The 7,321-nt window shown below is 37.7% G+C and overlaps 1 protein-coding gene across 1 annotated transcript in view; it reads right to left on the reverse strand.

The window, feature by feature from the left end:
* adarb1b (adenosine deaminase RNA specific B1b) overlaps positions 1-7,019 on the reverse strand; it is a 53,951-nt gene extending 46,932 nt beyond the window's left edge. The window contains exon 1 of the mRNA XM_042494846.1: positions 6,991-7,019. The gene's annotated coding sequence lies outside the window, so the exon portion shown is untranslated. The remainder of the gene's footprint in view (positions 1-6,990) is intronic.
* Between the last annotated feature and the right edge of the window lie 302 nt (positions 7,020-7,321).

The following is a 7,321-nucleotide window of genomic DNA, read 5'->3' on the forward strand; positions in this document are numbered from 1 at the left end:
TACAATGTTTTTTTTCCCCCCTCTGTCAGTCTGTTACAGTCATTAGCAGCATGCTAATCAAGGCTAATTACATTGAGACAGGCAGAAACAACTAATTTCTTATCATGACAGAGTGCCGCTGTGCCTGAAAATGTGGCACTAAATAAGGCGCTGCTCATAATCAACAGTTTGTCTGTTGTTAGGTAAATGAGTGTGAGCATGTTTTGTTTGTGATTTCTATTGTTACTGTTGTCGAATGTTAATCGGTGTGTTTGTGGCTGTAAGTCAATTTTTGTGTCTACATGTGTTTATTCTATTTCGTATATTTTTCTGTAATAATACAATGATGATAATTATAAATACAATTTTGTGGACATTTTCCCTGTTTTTTTAAAATGTAATTTTAGTGTAATGCCCCCATTTTTTATTACCTTGTACTAATTTATTACATTTTGGTCTACATTTCTTGATAAATTGGTAATCCCGACTGTACTTAGTATTATGTTAGAGATGATCAAATTGATCAATGAATGAACAAGTGAACACTCAAGGATTAAATGAAACAAAGAAAAGGTAGAAAAGACCAGGAGGCTTCACAAGGAAGGATGTGAGGTTATCCCAGAAGAGAAAATATGAAAACGGAGTCTCCTTGTAGGTTAAGTCTCCTCCACGGCAATGGATTGTGAGTGTCAGGCAGTGCAGATCTCCCCCTCTCTGCCCCCCTCTCCAAGTTACAAAAGCTCATTTTGAAGATTTTGCTGGCAATGCAGAAAAAGGCCTCTGTTCCCCATTTTCCATATTTCATATACGGCCCATTGGAAAGCATCGTCTACGACTGTCATGGCTTGGCACATTTACGAGAGATGCATTGAAGAACTTATCATTTGGAAGATATGCTTAAGTTCAGCATTTTAAAAGTCACTATGCACTCTATGGTAATTCACTTAGAAAGCAAAAGGTAAATTATGATCATCTACATGGTTATGCCATCAATAAATACCAGTCACCTAAAAGTTTGAATGACAGAGTTGCAGGTTACACAAAAAATACTTTATTTACAATGTTTCATATAAATAAAATGACTACAAAATCTAAAAGTTTAATCAAAAGTCAAAGTAACATAATATTAGACAAGTTAAGCAAAAAATAAAATAAAAGAAGACATAAGGCAGTCGAGTTAAGTTAAGCCCCTATTTATCGGCTCCAGCTCTGACTCTTTGTCAATGTAGCACAAATTTCATGCATCTCCATCCAAGCAGAGCTATTATTAGTTATTGTACCAAATAAATCAGCACTCAGTTTGAATGAGAGACTGAATAAGTAACAGACATAAAAAGATCTACAGAAAAGATATAAAAGTGCAATATATAAAAAGAAGTAACAACTTTTCACTCCCTCCATGCTGCTTTACTTTTTACTAATCCTGTCCTCTGGCAAGTTCGTGTCGTTGAACATGACACATCAGATTAAAAAAAAAAGAAAGAAAAAAAAAAGAGGCATACCCAGCTACTGGTAATGGGAATGGAGTCTATTGCCTAATATAAGCAGGTTTTTTCACTTTCAAAAACCCTGCACCCTGCATATATGTGCTAATTTTGGTGGAAAAAGGGGTGTTACATAAAATTACTATTCTGAGATTTTCAATGCAGGGTTTTACTTGTAACAGTAGTTTACTGTTTCTTACAGTTTTAAGTAAAATATATGAATGTGTTTTCCACCACTGTATAATACTAAATATTAGGCACCAATACAGAAAAAAAAAAAAAAAAAAAAAAAAAAAAAAATAATATATATATATATATATATATATATACACATATATATATGAAAGTGTCCTCCTTTCAACACTGATTCGTAAAGTAAACAGCCAACCTGGTTCAAAACAAAACTTTAGGGACTTCAATTGCAATAGGGCATAATCATATAAAGGTAAATTTAACTTGCTATTTCCAAAGTTGTTCTGATTTGCAATAGTGCTATTGTCCTGCTGCAAAAATAAATAAAATAATTAACGTTTGCTTTATTGGTCCTCTCAGTAGAGTGTGGGTTTGTAAAGAAAGTGCTTGATTTCCATCTGCCTAAGTCTAAATAAGCAAATCAATTGAAGAAAAAAAAAAAACAAAACAAAAAAAAAAGTGTTGATATGCATGGTTCTTAACTGTTCCCTAGTTTTAATTAATACCTTGTTTTGTATTTTAATGAAAATATTTAGATAATTACTGTAAGTTTGAATGAAATGTATATGTATGACAAACTGAAAGCATAGCTTAAGGATAATTTCCTCTTTGTGTTCAAATGATTCATTCAACAGTACAGTTCAACTCCACACTCTTGGAGTGTTGCATGTACTCTGGGCACAGATGGAGCAGCAGAAACCAGGCACAATAATAGTACAGCTTAACCATTCATTGCACCGGGTCTTGAGGTTTGCTCCTGTCATTCGTCAATCTGATCATCTCTGATTGGATTGATCGATCAGTTATCCACTCCATGACTCAAACTCCTCAAACTGCAGTTAAGGGAAAACAGAACTCATGATGAGATCTGCCTGTGCCCACAAAAATGAAGAATGTAATCACATAGAACCACATAAATAAATAGTAATTGTGTTAAGAATCAGAATCAGATCTATTGGTCAAGTAAATGCATACCGGACATCGAATTAGACCATTTTTTTGTGCTCTCAAGGTCTACACAAAGAACTGGACTTGCAATTACAACAAGGACAACTGAGGTGAACATAAACAGAGCTACAGTAAGGATTAGTTGTTGATGGCTCAAACTCAAACAGCTCACCCCAGTCAACCTCTGTATCGACAGACTGAAGTGTCCTTGTGGAAGACACTAATCGGCACTTAATGGACTTCCCAGTCCAGTGGTGCTGTGCTGCCTCTGACCTCACTAAGAAAGAAACTAAGCAAAGAGATTTTCCTGAGTCAGTGTCACATTATTCCACCAAAGATTGTCTTAAGTCTGTGACCTCGTCCTCACAGCTAGCATTAGCTGCTAACCCAATGGGCGCTACAGCTAAAGCACTAAGCAACTTATCAGAGGGATTCCAGTGCAGGGCATTAAAGCTGACTGAGAGAGCAAGTGGAGCAACACGGGCCCAAAATCCTGCTTAGTCATCGCTTCTCACAGTATGGTGAAAAAGTGCCACTTTCATTCCCATGGTGATAAGGGAGAGTGAAAAGGCCGGAAACGGACCTGTGTAATGCTGATGGACGCAGTCGGTCTCTGAGTGAGTGGAGCTCGAGTGCGAGTCGGGGGGCTAAAAAATGCAGCATCAGCAGTGGTGGATTTACTTGGATGAATGGGCTTGGCTCGGCGAGGAGGGTGATGGTGGTGGTGGGGAGTTTGGAGGGTTGTGGGGGTGTCAAAGCAAGTGGCTGAGACATGGCTAATACTGCCAGTGAGCTGTGGCCACCTAAGTAATTACTACCTTTGCTGTTAGGCTAATCCCCAGAGCAGAGCAGCAAACTCAGGAGAGAAAAGCTTAGAGACTCTGTGGGGCTCCCGTCACCCGACGTCAGTTACACAGAGACACGGACCTGCCTCAGTCAGAGGGACGGCAAGGATGAGAGATTACCTTTCCTCAATCGATCAATCATTCTGATCCTTAAAGAAACACAAACATACAAAAATGTGTGTTTAATCAAAAGTCACATCATCTAAAAACAGAAGACAAATCTGTAACCTAGTCTTGACTAAACTGACTTACAGCTTTTAAAATACCCAGCAGAGCCAAGTTGTAATATTTTCTGATGGCATGTCTTGGTTTATCTACTGGTTGCATATACATTATGTAATTATAATGCAAACACTTAGATTTCGGCCGTTCCAGTCTCTCCGTGCCCACATATTTCTTGTTTATCTCTACTGTCCCCTGTCAATGTAGACTAAAATACTGAAAAAAAAACAAAACAAATTTAAATTAAAAAAAAAATGTTTTCTGATGTAGTTTATGGTTTGTTTACATAAAAAATGTGATTTTTTTATGTTTTATCTCTAAGCATGTTTCTTGAGCTAAATGTGAATAATCAAAGCCGTTAATATGGTGAATATAAACAGTGGCAGGGATATCTGGAATTTATTTTTTCAGACTCAATTTTAAACAAGAAAAGCAGAGATTACACAAATAAATAATAAAATAACACAACAAAAATAATGGAATACAAATCACCGATGAATCCCAATTAAACCATATACTGACTTTTATATGCATCAGCAATTACTTTTGTCAAGAATGATCTCTTCTAGACATTATTGCGTGGCAAAAAAAAAAAAAAAACAAGCTGACATTTAGGCAAAGCATCCTGATGAATATATTTCATATTTAATATATTATATATTAAAAGGTGCGGTTAAGTCCCAAACCCCCACATTACAGGAGTTGATAAATATAGTAAATGATATTCATCGTATGGAAAAGATATTTTTTCTCTTAATCTTCAGAAAAATGTGCTTATTAAGTCCTGGATGAAGTGGGTGAAATACATAAGACCCTCATGGACAGTTTTTTTGGTCATATGGGATAAATGACCCTATTATGTTGTTGTATTCTATTAAACAACATTTACTGCTACTCTATTTTTTTCTCAAGTCTTACCCTGACATATTTGTCATAGCTCTAGTGTGTATACTTAATCTCTCTCAAATTGTACAAAGTTCCTAAATTTAAAAAGAATATATAAAAAAAATAAACAGTGTCTGTCCTGTGATATAAGCTGCTGTCTAACAAAAAATAATTTAAAAAATGAATTAACTAAAACTTCTCCGCATGTAAAACACTCTAGAAAAGAAAAAAAAATAATTTCTTTATATTCCACAAGTTTACTAACCACAAAAACACATACTATAAAGATTTTTTTTGAACTACAAGGCATTGCCAGTGTCAAGTTCAAGGACAGATTTAAAAGCACTCCTCAGATGCCCTTTACAACTTTAAAATTCAGACATGTGAAACAAATGGTTCACTCCAAGAAGTGTGCAGCTATGCTCTCCTGCCAGTTACTCAACATTACTAAGTCTACACAAAGCCGGCTCAGCATCACTCTCTGTGGATGAGCCGCCGCTGTGAGGGTTACCTTTGCGTTCGGAGCGTTTCTTGCGCCTCCTCTTGAACCTGCGTCGGATCAGGCAGTAATAGGAGCCCAGATTCTGTGCGCCGTTGGTAAGAAGGGCCATGGCTTGGTCAGCACTTCAGAAAATCACCTAAAGAGCTCTCTAATGGCACTAGACTAACCTGGTCCACTTCAGCCGCTGGGATCTCACTGTGAACACATGCTCCACCTGTCCTTCACTGTTGTCCAGTGTGTCGAGCTAATGATATTCAGAACTCCACACACCTGCAGCCTTTCTTTGTTTCTACTTTAGTCCTTCCCTTGTATCCGAACTCTCTCTCCCTCCCTCCCTGCCTCCCTTTCCTCCTCCTCCTCCTGCTGTTTCTCTCCTCTGTTGACTCCATGTCTGCCCTATCAGTAGTCAGAGAGGGGAGGCGATGGGGGAGAGTATGAAAAAGAAGGAGGGGACTAGTGGAGGAGGGAGACTTGTCGTGTTTTCATACAGTTGTGAATTACCACAGGAAGCAGAGTCAAACTCTACCTGTCTAATCCTCTCATAAAGTCAATGACGTGTCCGACAAGCAAAAACAACCTCTCACACTCCTCCATGATGAAACAAACGAGTGTACACTAAGTATAACTCCAGTACATACATACACACACACACACACACACACGCACATCACACTCAAACCTGCTGATATGACAAGAAAAGTCACTTTGCCCCCTTTTCTCTAACTCAAGGATTTAAAATTCCTGTGCTTGTATTCCCTCTCTTCTCAGGTACCTCCACTGAAGAATAAGGATGAGAGCATTTCATAAAGAAACACTCTGCCTACATCTAGTGGTACTCTTTTGTTATTACATCTGTGATAAAACAGCATCCTCCCAGCACCACATTCTAAGCCACAGAGGGCTCACTAATGCTTAAAATGATATTGTTTGTAGCTGATTTATGATCGTTATTGAAAATTCTGTTAGTTTTGTTGATACTTGGGATGGACAATATGGAGAATATGGACTTTTTTTGGCAGTAGCTGATGGGGGTGGGGGGCTGAGACAACAGCAAACATTTTGTTTCTTTTTGGGATTTTTTTGTATGTGTCCCTTTGTATCATTGTGTCCCCTCTGTAAGTTCATAGTTTTTTGACAGTGAACGCAACGCAAGCAGAGCTTTCCATGAGTCCTTTTTTTCTCCTTAGTGACCTCTGGGGTGGACGACTGATCTGTCGATCTGTTCAGAGCTGCAGATCGGATTAGATTGATGGATGAGAGGAGCAGCTGCTACGACTGAATTTAATCTTTAGCCCCTCAAAATTAACAGTTAAGTTGCACTTTCAATGCACTTGGAATTCTGCGGCTCAACTTGTGGCCAGGTTATGCACTACACTTTGAGAGTGTGGTGCATACATACATGTGGTGTATACATATTTCAACAGTGCTCCTTATGAACGGTCAAGCTCCAAAAATAGAGAATCTATTTGTGGCGACAGATGTTTTAATTGTGGTCTTCCACAAATAAATGAATGTGTGGAAACCCTGAAATACCTTGATATCAATACTGGCACGATACTGTATGGTTGACTATTGGAGCTTTCACAAAATATTTACAATGAGACTTTTGATAAAAAATCATCAGTAACGTGAATATAATGACTAATAACTGCAAATAACAGCTCGAACAGTCAGAAAATTACATGACTTCACTGTGATGCAGCCTTTCCAACCAGGAAAGACAACGCTTACGATATTATGACATCCAAAATCTAAAATAATTTCTAGTCTCATATTAATATATCGATAAACTGTCAGCCCTAGATGACATAATATACAAGAAGTCTATAGGCCACTTCAACAACTTATGTTGTAGGCAAAGACAAAAAGAAAAGGAGAAGAAAGAAAAGTGACTGCAACAACAGAAATGGAAAATATAGAGAAAAACACTCACCTTTGGCTTTGCTTTGATGTCTGATCGGAAAAACCTGAGGGAGAGAGAGAGAGAGAAGATGTTCCAAGTAAGTAAACAGCAGAGCTCCTGTCAAAGATCTGGACTACTGGCAGCAACATTGTGCAACAGATGTGGAAGAGTTCATGGTACATACAGAGGTCAAGTGAAAGTACATATACCACAGTACATTAGTGATTATTAAGCCAGGTTTCCAGCTGGTTTTTCCTGGCAATACACTGGCTTGAATTGTTCAAAAAACTTTTTTTTTTCTGGCCAGTAACACCCATTGTTTGAAATAATAATAAAATGTAAGTTTCTCCACTGAGTGTGA

This window comes from Plectropomus leopardus, chromosome 10 (assembly GCF_008729295.1).
Source record: "Plectropomus leopardus isolate mb chromosome 10, YSFRI_Pleo_2.0, whole genome shotgun sequence".
NCBI classification, from domain to species: Eukaryota; Metazoa; Chordata; class Actinopteri; order Perciformes; family Serranidae; genus Plectropomus; species Plectropomus leopardus.